Source organism: Leucopleurus acutus (genome assembly GCF_964270905.1).
Source record: "Leucopleurus acutus genome assembly, chromosome: 2".
NCBI lineage: Eukaryota > Metazoa > Chordata > Mammalia > Artiodactyla > Delphinidae > Leucopleurus > Leucopleurus acutus.
Genome location: NC_139143.1, coordinates 131755880 through 131768810, shown reverse-complemented (window position 1 = coordinate 131768810; position 12931 = coordinate 131755880). Strand labels below are relative to the sequence as shown.

The following is a 12931-nucleotide window of genomic DNA, read 5'->3' as shown; positions in this document are numbered from 1 at the left end:
AAAATTGAACCATGCCTAGAAATCCCATCATGTATGACCCTAATGTAATTTCACTCCTTGACTAAAAACAAATAAGAAAAGAGCTCTTTAACTGATGATGCTTTTTTTAATGAAACAGACTTATCCTACTATGTTTGGATATAATTATATTTTCTGAAAAGAAAATCATTCTTTTTTTATCAAACATGTATTTGACAAACTGAATTGTTATTCTGTGTTAAAGAAAATCCTTGACAGGCTTCAGGCATGTGCACATGAGCCTATTCACAGGATGACCCTCGTCCCACTGGATTTTTCATATTTATCCCAGACTTGCTTGAAACCAGACTTCCTTGCATCAGTGATGTGAAATCTGAAAGTGACAACTCAAACAATAGTTAACAACACACCTTGCAATGAAACCAGGGAACTAAATCCAGAATATTGCCTTTTTAGGAGTTCATTCTCTCTTTTCCTAAATACTTAACTCTTTCAAGTTATAAAAGAATGGTTCTTATACTGACTTAGATTATAGAATGAGAGATGTTTTCTTATAGCCCCTACCCTCAAAAAGAGAGAAACAAATTCTAATAAGCTAGGAATGAAATATGGCATTCTTTTCCTCAGCAGGAGATCAGAAACATATAGTGGTTGCTTAGAAATGCCTGGTCGTTTTTATTTTTTGCATTTTTACCATTCAGTGGATGCCATGTATATAAGATTCTTCTATTACTGTGGACTCTGCTGTCCTCTACCCTCTGACTCCAATAGGAATTTGTTCCAAACCACTATGATCTGACTGTGTCCTCCCAAAATTCATACATTAAAATCCTAAGTCCCAAAGACAATGGGGTTAGTAGGTGGGGTCTTTGTGAGGTGGTTAAAAGTCATGAAGGTGGAAGCTTCATGGTTGAGATGAGTACTTTATAAAAGAGGTTCCAGAGAGATCCCTAGCTTCTTCTGCCATACGAGGATACACTGAAAAGTCTGGGACCCAAAAGAGGACCCTCACTGGACCATGCTGGCACCCTGATCTTGGACTTTCAGCCTCCAGAACTGTGAGATAAATTTCTTTTGTTTATAAGCTACTCAGTCTGTGGTATTTTGTTATAGTAGCTCAAATGGACTAGGACACATACTGAATACCATTGCCCTCCCTCTTCTTTCTTCTGTCTTTTGCTAATGTCTCATAAATCCGTGCACTGCAAGCTATTTGCTTTGCCAGCAGATGCAGCCAACTCATAACTGACATAACCTGACCAACGAACTAGCTCTGAATTAGAATAGTTCTTTACATTTTTTAGTGTCAGTCAGAAGCACCACGTGGAAAACATACTAATAATGACGGTACTTCTATTTCTGACACATGAAATGTTAACAAGCTTCACAATCATAACCTCTCTTAGGCAGTAGCTATCTAGGATGGCCACAACATAACAACAGCAGAACTGATCACATAGCCATTGGCACTAATTGTTGAGGGTGCAAAAATAAATGGAGCAGCTAAACCTGACTTCATTCATTTTCTATATAAATCCAGCCTCACTACACATTTTGGGACTATTGTTTATTATCTGCTTTCCCAGATCAGGAGTAACAATAGATATTTCTAGATAAACAAACTTTCTAGATAAACAAACTTTCAGGTGCAAATAGTCACAGAAAAACTTCATTGTTGGTATAGGAAACGTGTGTGTCAGACAACAACACAGTATTAAAATAACTTGAAATTGGAGTGGGAGAGGTGTTCTTGAATGATAATAGACCTTTTATCAGACTAGAATTGCAAAAGAACAGGATAATAATATATCATGTCGTACAACTGGATAAGATGAATACAGTCTTATTAATTGATATTTGGGTGGTAGCATAGGAAAGATGGAAGACAGTAGGGGAAGGTAAGTAGTTCTGGAGTCATAAGAGTTATATTTACAAAGAAAAGGAACGTTACTTCCAGCATTAGATTTCAGGCTTGTGGGAGTTCCAAGAAGTAGTATGAACTAAAGATATAACTCAAAAAAAAGAGCTTTAGAAAAAGTCATGGGTAATAGTAAGAACTCTGGTATGGTCTTAATGGAAATGAATTTTAATTTAGTTATCAAATGATGAGTAAATGCCTCTTATACTTGATTTAGGAACCAAAGGAAAAAAGACAAATATGACACAGTTACTATCTAACGGGCCTTAGCTATACCTGAAAATCTGAAGATGACACTGAGGTGGCATATAGGTCCTTGCACAACACACCTTATAATGCCTCTCTCAGTGATAAAGTTCCAGCTTAGGTATATATTTGGCTTTGAATTCTGTATTTCTAGTCTTTTCAGTGTGAGCAGGAATGCTTTATGTATGTAGAAAATGTTAGCTATTCTCAACACATTTATGACTGAAGTAATCTAACATAAAAATTTCAACATTGTACAAAAAAAGTTTAGTGTTAAGAGTGTGGAAAACTGACATTTAAGCATTTTCAAATGTATAACAACTAATCTTCACAGCAATCCTAGGAGGTAAGCATTATTAGTCCCATTTTACAGATGAGAAAAAAAAGAAATTTAGAAAAATTAAGTAAATTTATTTTCTACCATCTGATAAGTGGTAGAACCAAAATTCAAATCCAGGTCTTCTGACTATTGGTATCCTCCCAAAGTAGTAATTGATATATTCAGATCACCAAGTAGGAACCAGGATATTGTATTTGAGTTTGGAGAGACAAGTCAGAAATCATGGTTGGTTGAAGGAAATCAAGTTAAACCAGGGAATAAAACCAGTGGAGCTAAATAACAAAGTGCTATGTGACATTCATGCCAGGAAAGCCAGGTTCAATCCATAAAGTGAAACTAATGGGGTAGAAAGTCAAACAAAAATGTAGGGTCCAGTTCAGCCAGCTGTCTGGAGATTTCCCTGAACTCGAGGCCTTTTAACCATCTATTATGGGCTTAACTCTGTCCATCAGTGCAGCATCTTACAGCAGGTGTCTTTAGCCTCCGATGGAGTCAGCCTTTCAGACTACTCACAGTCCCAAGATGAGAAGCATGAAGTGGGCTTTCACCTCCCTCCTCAGGCTACCTTCCTTGACACACACACACACACACACACACACACACACACACACACACCCCTTCAGCATAATTCTCTTTTGTTTTCTTCCCCTAGGTTCACTAAATATTTGGGTGGTAGTAAATCTCTCCCCACAGTGTATATGCATGCTATATCAAGAATGACAGAAAAAAATAAAACCTAGAAGAGTGTCAAGAATGCAATATTTTTAAGTCCAGAATTGTCTCTAAAGTCCAAATTCTAGTGATGCTATGGAGTTACTTTGTTCTCTCTGACTTGGTCAAATCATGATTATAACATCAAATACGTCTCTTTGTAACACCATTTCAGTTGTAAGTTTTCATATATTTGCGTGACTTTTGATTATGTTCTATATTTCCCATTAGAGTGTAACTCCATTCAGTCAAGGATCCTGGTTGGTTTTGTTATTCATTGTACTCTAAATATGTAGTAGAGCGCTGGGCACTTAATAGTTGCACAGTAAGTAATTATTGCATGTTCTACTGAATGAATTATGTCTTTACTTTCTTTTAATGCTTAGTTTTTTCATCTGTGAAATGGGAAAAATGAAACCAATCTCAAAGTGTTGATGTAAGAATGTTTTTTAAATGTATAAAATGTAATATCTATGCATATATATATATATACACACAAACATATATATCAAATGCAGTAGGCACTAGATATATGATAGGTGTTATTATTGTTCAATGATAGGGTCTGTTTCTTAGAACGGATACATTTCCTCTCAGAGGGCAGGAAAATATTAAAATATTGAGCTTACAGGAAATTATTTTTAAAGAAAAGATCTAGGAGAGTGACTGAAAGAATCATGGCATCATGATTTCAAGATGTGCCAAACTCAGTATCAATTACATGCACATTATCAACCTCATCTAGGCTTTTCACAGACGTGCAAGGTAAATTAAAAAAAAAAAAGTAAAAAGAGGGAGGAGTAGGAACTGCTAGAAACCAGCGAGAAATGAAAATTTATGTGAACATGCTGCTATAGCAACCTATTGGTTTACTGTATTGCTTGGCACTTAAGCCTCAAAAACAATGTATCATTTATTCCCAGGAACAGACTGAAGAATATCATGCATCGCTGTCTTAGCCCCAAGGGGTATCTATCTTTAGTTGTACATTTGAATAAATTAATGTTATTATAATATGTTAGGACATTTTAATGATTTTAGACTTTATTAGCCTATTTAAAATGTATGCCTTATTTATTTTATGAATTTTAATGAAATTAATAATTTTAGATTGGAGACCTTTGGGCTGCCTTACTTGTGACAGATTGATTTGCACAGGGAGGATATTGCCTTTTAACCCTACATCAAATAAACAAAGGCTACAATGCAGGTGTCAATCTCCCTGACTGCAGTGAGTCCTGTATCCCTGACAACCTGGCCTTGACTAGATTTCTCCTCTCTGCTTGAACTGCTTTTCTAATATCAATGTGCCCATGATTTTAATGTCAAATTTCATCCCACAATATACCAACACAACCATTTTGCAGAGACCACGTTCACAAAGAAGAAATTCTGGGAAGTCAGAATTGAGCAACTTATACCAGCTTCTCTTCTGTAATCACACATTGGGTTTACAGTGTTCCTCAGTCTAAGGGGATGATGCAATTCTACTAATATTCTCTTACCAATTTGAAAGTGTATTAAAATAAGAATGGCTCTACTTTATCAATATGAAAAGGCCACAGTGCTTTCTTGCAACAGAGTGTGTTCCAAACACCATGTTAGATGCTGTGAACATGAGGGTTAACACAGCATCTTTGTGCTTTGACAGAGGTGAGCAAATAGGAGTACATCTGGAGAGCTTCCTCTTCTAGGAGAAAAGGTTCAGGGTATTTTCTGAGAGAAGGTGACATCTGAATTGAGACTAAAGGCCTAGTGGAAGGCAGTCAGTCAAAGGTAGCCAGGGTTGGGGTGTGTGGAAGGGGCTTATAAGCAAAGCGGCCAACATATGAAGAGGCTTGAAAGACAGAGATCATGTCACAGCTTGGGAATTAAATATTTCAGGATGGCTAAACCCCTATTGTGAGACAGCAGAATGGCAAGATTCATAGCCAGAGAGGTCAACAGGTGCTAGAACACAAAGGCCTCCTATGCCATGCTGTGCTGTTAGGACTTGATTCTAGGGAAAATCAGAAACCACTGGGGCTTCCCTGGTGGTGCAGTGGTTGAGAGTCCGCCTGCCAATGCAGGGGACACAGGTTCGTGCCCCGGTCCGGGAAGATCCCACATGTCGCAGAGTGGCTAGGCCCGTGAGCCATGGCCGCTGAGCCTGCGCGTCCGGAGCCTGTGCTCCACAATGGGAGAGGCCACAACGGTGAGAGGCCCATGTAAAAAAAAAAGAAAAAAGAAACCACTGAAGGATTCAAGGACCAAGTGATAAGATCAAATATTTATTTTGGAAATATCGCTATGAATTTTAAGAACACAACCAAAATCCTGTTTGCTGGTGGACTGTTTATCCAGTATTAACACCCAATTTCAGAATGTCCCAAACCAAACTCAGCACTCAGATCTCTTCCAAATCTCTTTTCCTGTGCTCCCAGCCTCAGCTAATAACTTCACTATTCAACCTTGTTATTGAGATAGAAAACTTGGAATTACTTTCAAATTATCCTTTCCTTGTATTTAATCAGACACTGAAACATACAAATACTACCTTTTCTCTCTCTTGCTTTTAAACTGCACAACCAATACCCTAGTTTAAGCCATATTTTATATCTTTCCCACCCATTCCTCCCAACTGCTTCAGAAACATTTTGTGAAGATGGGGAGTAGATCATTTTACTATTCTTGCAAAGCCCTCCGATGGCTTCCCAATGCCTATGGAATCCAGCCCAAGTGTCTTATCATGACATTTAAGATCCCTCAAGTCTTTCCCTAAGAGACCTTTCTAAACCTACCTTCTATTACACCATATTTCACATCCTGTACCCCAGAGTATAAAAAACTCTCCACACAATACTCAGATGAATTGACTGCGTTCTTTTCTTGCTAATGATTATTCTTCACCCCTTGCGATATTTGGAAATACTATTCATTCTTTGGTGCCCAGCACAAAAGCTACCTTTTCCCTGAAGCACTTGTTAATGCTCTGATTTGAGTTGAATGGACCCTGGCTGTGTACTTTCAAGGACTTAGGATTCTCTTAGGGTTTTCTTAGTACTTATTTCATTTTGGTGATTTTTGTAAGTTGTAAATGCTAAGTCAGGAGATGCAAATTGGAATTGGTCCACTTTCAACTTTGTCTGACTGGCCCAAAGTTTTCAATGTAATAATATGTATTTATGTCTTACATGTACATGTGCTCTCCAGTTCCCAGTAATTGAGATGCTCCCATTTGTTTCAGATATTTACCCTTTATCATCTTGGCCTTGGATGACCAAGTCATCACAGGGGTGATGGAGTTGTATTGATAAGACTTTGGTTGTAAAAAAGAGTGAAATATCATCAGGATTAAATTAATAAACTAACAAACAAACAAGCAAATACATAATAATGAGATAACATTAGAAATGCAAGTTCTTTCAACACAGGAATTTATTTCCTTTTCAAATTTTGCAGATTATCTCACAGATAAGGGCCCAATGAGAAGGAGTAAAAGCTCAGGTCATCAGGGAAGATCATTTTTAACATGGGGTGGCAATGAGGCTATTTCTTGTACCATTCTAAATCAAAATATGTAACTGCTACTCTTATAATAACGGCCTTGCAAATGAGAGGATGAAAGGGGTGATGGGCAGGGGGTGTGTGCGTGTGCGTGTGCATGTGCGTGTGTGTGTGTAGAGAATTATAATTCTAGTCTCTTCCTAATAATCAAAAATGTGGTATAAAATCTAAAAGAGAGATATCTTGACACAAGAGTCAGAAAATTAAGGATTTTTTAAGATTTATTTATTTATTTTTTTTTGAATTTTTGTATTTTATTTTATTTATTTTTTATACAGTTATCCCTTTTATACATATGTTAGGGTTTTTATTGTTTTTTAAATCACTTTATTGAGGTATAATTGATGTATATGAAGTTGTACATATTTTATATATACAACTCAATGAGTTTGGGAATTATTATACACCTGTGAAACCATCAATATCAAGACCATAAACATATCCATCACCTCCCAAGTTTTCCTTGAAATTAGATTTTACTTCCCATTCTGTACTTCCCTTCAACAAGTTATTTTACCTTTATGAGATAGCATTTTTCTCAGGCATAATCTAGTTAGAATTTTGCAAGGAATGGGTAAGTTAGTACATTAAGTTACATAATATGTGTTGTAAGACTGCAAAGTCAGCATGTAGGGTAAAAGTTGCATGTCATTAAAACTGCCCTTGACAATTCCCTAAACGTCCTTACTTTAAACTAACGTACTTTACAAGAGTCTCCAAAATGGAGGGCAAGTACTTCAAGGTGGGTACAAAGTGATCTGTTGGAGTATGGGAAAAAAATAATAAAATGTCCATTTATGTTGCATTTGTATCTCATCTTTTAAATTTTATCTGTTGTTGGTCATTTAATGTAAGCAATATACCAGTTCAGAAATGCATATACATAATTTACAAATAAGTATGCATATATTGCTAGTTTTGCTAAGTTTCAAATTTTACTCATAGGGATATATGTTCCAAAAATGTTGTGGACCACTGCTTTACATCATTCTCCATGGTTGGGCACTGGGTGAAATAGTTGCTTTTTGTTTTAGAATGATGTTATATTAGATACCCATTTTCCACCTGAGAATCTCACTTAGAATGGAGAGATACACTATCAGAGGCAAATGAGAATGAAGCATGATTGAAGTTTTAGCAAGGAATATGTCTCCTATTGTACATCTTTAGAGTAACAAGTCCATGTCATTTAAATTGTTACTATTATATATTTATCTCTTTCTCATTTTCTCTCTTATGTAGCACCCAAAGCTTGAAGAGTTGACTCTGCTGTAAGTGCAATGTAAAAACGCGCACATTTTGTTAAACTACCGTATATAAAAATGCTTGAAAATCATAACGGGTTATACAAATGTGATGTATTCATAACTTTGACACACATAAATTAAATGAAAAAACAGCAAAGAAGATACAGAGAAATATTTTAACTCATTTTTCTGGTCCCCTTGAAAATAAAAGAAGGAAAGAAGACCCTCCCTCTTACATTCATTCATCAAAGTGAATAACTCAGATGAAATTTATGGCCCATCAAGATGATTCAGTAGTAAATAATCTAGAATAGGTAAAAAGAGAGGAAAGGTCACTCCACTTCACTATGATTTCTCAAGTTCACCTTACCTCTGTAAAGCCAATAGTAAAAAATCATCATTCCCTAAAATGAAAACCTAACCTGATTGAAAAAGGTCATCATACTTCTGTGTAATGTGAACCTGGCATTCTCTACCTGGTTGATTTTGGCATTTTTCTGTCCATTCAGTGGTACCTGTATACATTTTGTGACATGTGCATGCATGTTTTATGCACATAGATAATAAATCCTTTACAATAGGCAATAAGGTAATGCTCATCATATTTCCTCTGAAGCAGTGGTGTAGACTGAACCATTAACAGGATTCTGAAGTGAGAGGTGTGCTGGCATGTTATTTGTTGTAAAGAATGACAAAAATTCATAGACTAAATTTGAAATTCATTGCTTAAAAAGTCAAAATATTATAAGTTCTCATCATAAAATGTTCAATTTTTAGATACATGTTTGTTTTTTAACTGATATAGTGATCATTTTAATGTTTTATAACATATTTGTTTTTCACTTATGGATGAAATTTGTATTTACTTATTTGTAACATTTGTATCCCTATCTTAAATCATAACAGAGAATTAAGAGAGAAACCCTGTTATGATTAAAGAACTCTAAAAAGACATTGCTACAATTGTCCATTTACCTAAAAATAGGCAAAGTGAATAAAGTATGTAGTATTTTATAAGATTGGAGCAGTTAAACTCATCATAAAAAATAAGAAGGCATGTCTCTCTAGGTTGCAGGCTTGGATTTGAGGAAAGCTAAAAAAAATAGGAGGGAATTCAACTAAGTAAGCAAATAATAAAATTCTGATCTAAGACAAGATGGTAATACCATCTCCACAAAGTGATACAAAACCTATGTTTTTGCAATACCAATTTAAATGTTAGTCCATTAAAATTTAGTTTATGTTTTTGGTCTTAATCCTAAGTGAATGTACTGTTCTCAAGCTATAGATGAACTTATTTCATGTTATCAAAAACATTATTTACTTAGTGTATTCTGAAGTGTCCTTTCACTGCATATAAGGAGTGTATTTCTTTTTATCAATCTCCTCTGTTATTAAGAAAAAAAGTTTAAAATTTTGGTTCTCTGTGTAATTGAACTCTGAACTTTAGTTTTCCCAATACTTAAAATGTTTTTATATAGAGAGTAAAATTTAGCCTATTAGAATTTTCCCTGCCAGGTATGCTGAAAGAGAATATAGTGTTAAAAAATGACCATTTTATACAAAGGGATATCTTAATAACAAGTATATAACTTTAGTCTTTCTCATGATGCTTACCCAAACAGTGCAATAGACTAAAGGTCAAATAGCTAATATTTCTAATATATAAACAATTACATCATCCATGAGGGAGACAATGTAACAGCCATCTTTGAAGATGGCATCTGATGATTCTCACCTCTTGATATTTATGTTCCCCTATTACCTCTCCCTTTTTGAATAGAGTCACCTTTTATAACCAATAATATATTGCAGAAAAGATAGAGATTTCTGAGACTAGAATCATGAACAGCTTCTATGGTTTCTCTTGAATCACTAGTTCTGGGGAAAGTCAACTGTGTTGCCATGAAGACGTCTAGCAGCCCTATTTATAGGTCTGTATGGTGATTAACAGAGGCCTTCAGTCAATAACAGGCACCAACTTGTAGGACATGTGAGCGAGCTACCTCAGAAGCTGATTCTCCTGCCCTAGGCAAGCCTTCGGAGGATCAGCGCCAGGTGACATTTGACAGGAACTAAGTCAAAGACACTGAGCCATATCCCACTAACTGCTCCTGGATTCCTGACCCACGGACACTGAGCTAACAAAAGCTTACTGTTTTAAGCTGCTAAATTTTGGGTTGATTTGTACTTCGCAATAGATAACTAATAATGACAATGTATACGAGGGAAAGAACATGGGCTGAGAGGTTGACAAATCTAAAATGTGTCCCGACAGCATCTTTTAAGTGAGTGCTCTTAGACAGGTTAAGTCTCTTATGTTTCCGTTTTGCCATCAGTAAATTGAGGATAATAAATCATACCTCACAGAGGTCTGAAGAATAAATGAGAGAGAATTTAAAGGTCCTGGAAAGTGATTTATCCTCAGTAACGTTTCTTTCTTTTCTTTAAATTGTGCTTCATTTTGCAGGTTTTTTTTTTAAAGGCTTTCAAGCATATTATTCCCAGCACACAGAAACGGATTGTACAGGATGTGGAAGAACTATACGCAGAGATAAGATTAGAGATGATCAGGTACTTCCTCTTGTTTATTTGTTTGTGTTTATTTGTTTATATTTATTTGAATGAAGATCTGGCTTTGAAGATCTTGATTTAAGCGAGATGAGTTTTTATAAACATCCCCTTAAGTATAAGTGAAGAGAGTAAGTTATTTCTGAATGTTTTTTGTAAACCTCAAGTATAAAAGATCTCTAGGAAATAAAACTCAAGATCTTGTAAAAACTTTGCTCTGTTCCGACAGTCTCTGTCAGCCTCATGCTCCTGGTAATGACCTTGAGGTCAAGAAAACAACTTGAAAACATGGTGTATCTGTTTCTTTTCTGTCTGGTTACCTTGAATCCATTATTTCTGTGTCTTTGATGAAACCAATTGGGAAAGTATAAGTGAGTGTTCGTACGTGCAGTCTTTTATTTTGCTAACTTGTAAATTACCTGCAATGCATTTACCCTGGCATTTAACATTGATATTTCAAATTATTTTTGATAGACTCTGAGGTCCCATGAACAATACTGGGTGCCATAGTATAAGGGTTAAATCCACAGACTCTGCATGAATATTTGCAAGACTTCCTGGGCTCAAATCCCAGCTCTGTCACTAACTATAGACTTGTGCAAATTACTTAAAAACACTGTGCTTTTGTTTCTCTTCAGCAAAAAGTGAGTAGTATCTATCTTATAGGTTTGTTGTGAAAATAAAATGGGTTAATGTTAAATATCAGGCGCTCATTACATAGTTTTTCTTTGCTTTTTTTTTTTTTTTTTTTTTTTGTGGTACGTGGGTCTCTCACTGTTGTGGCCTCTCCCGTTAAGGAGCACAGGCTCCGGAAGCGCAGGCTCAGTGGCCATGGCTCACGGGCCCAGCCGCTCCATGGCATGTGGGATCTTCCCGGACCGGGGCACGAACCCGTGTCCCCTGCATCGGCAGGCGGACTCCCAACCACACATAGTTTTTCATTTTGATGAAATAAATATTTTAAATGGCCTGGGCCCTTTAGATAGCACGGTAGATGCTCTTAGTGAGTGTAACAACAATCATTCAGCAAGCAGAATTTTTCTCTCTCTTACTCCCTGCATATACTCAAACTTGCTTTTCTATAATTTTAAGAGGAATTTATATATTCTAGTGGTATTTGAGAATTTGAATATTTCCTCAAATATAACTCTAACAAATGATAAATGTATACTTCATTCTGAAGTGAAAATATGTTTGCCTTTGATAAGTGCATTTGATTTTCATAGCGGCTAGATTTTCTCATGTGTGAGTGTATTGGGGAGGGGCACTGACTGGGGGCAATCTATCCACCTTTTTTAGCAGTGATTCTAAACTCCTTTGAAAATCTAATAAAAGCTATAGTCCATCTCCCCACTTGGAAAAACAAAAATCACTGAAGCTATGACTGTGGACACCAATTGGCTCTTTGCTACCTTTGCTATAGGCCAAGAAAGTGGGCTGAGGATTGTTGTTGCCTGTTTTGACAATGGTCACTGAATTTAGGAAAGGGGAAGAGAGAGGTATAGCAAAAAAAATTATTAGAAACAAAATGGACTTTAGCAAAGGAGTTCTCACTTGTGCTGCCAACAATAATTCTGCTTGTTAGCCTTTAAGAAAGGTATGACACAGTTTCAAAGGTGACTTTGAAAGATATGTAAAATAATTGAAGTCAATTTTTAAGACTGTGCTTTGCGGAGAACCAGAGATGGGGAGGAGGGGCTGCAAGGACATCCTAATGGAAGGGCAGGCTCAGAGCAGATGGAACTGAGGCTCCATTCACCCTTACTTTCACAGATATTACATATTGGTCTTCCAAAAAAGATTGCATTTGAACAAAGGGTTTCATAATTTTCAAAGGACTGAGAACCACTCTCCCAGATGTTTATCTCTAAAGACCTTCACAAACTGAAGACTTCCCAGCCTGGATTATCAGAATCTGAGAAATGTTATATTGCCAGATATGTAATCCTGTAACATGGGACAAGGGTGATCACAGACCAGTTTATCTAATTCTAGGTATAGAAAAATATAGGGGCTTCCAGGAAGATACAAAGATTTAGAATTAGTAAAAGCATTAATTAATTAGTAAAAAGAAGTAGTAATTGAGCAGCCCAAATTGTAGAATAGGTTGCATAAAAAACAACTATGAAAATTTTTAGGTAAAACCACTGTCAGTTATCCAAAACAAATGAGATAGCTATGGGGATATCTTTTATTGTTAAGCCTGATGTTGAAAGAGAATATCTTCCATAAATCCTCTTTTGATTACAGTTTAAGAAACAAAATACCTGCTTATGTCACATCCATGCTCATCCATTGTGGCAACATCTAAGTTCTTATGTGATTTCACCTGTTTTCTGTTCAGATGTTTAGCTGTAATTAGTTATGAGCCAT

At 36.0% G+C, this 12931-nt stretch overlaps 1 protein-coding gene across 1 annotated transcript in view; it reads right to left on the bottom strand.

Annotated features, from left to right (window-relative positions):
• The window catches only part of NEGR1 (neuronal growth regulator 1), a gene marked incomplete at both ends in the record, with an annotated part of 926063 nt that overhangs the window by 181322 nt on the left and 731810 nt on the right, over positions 1 to 12931 (bottom strand). The window lies entirely within an intron of this gene.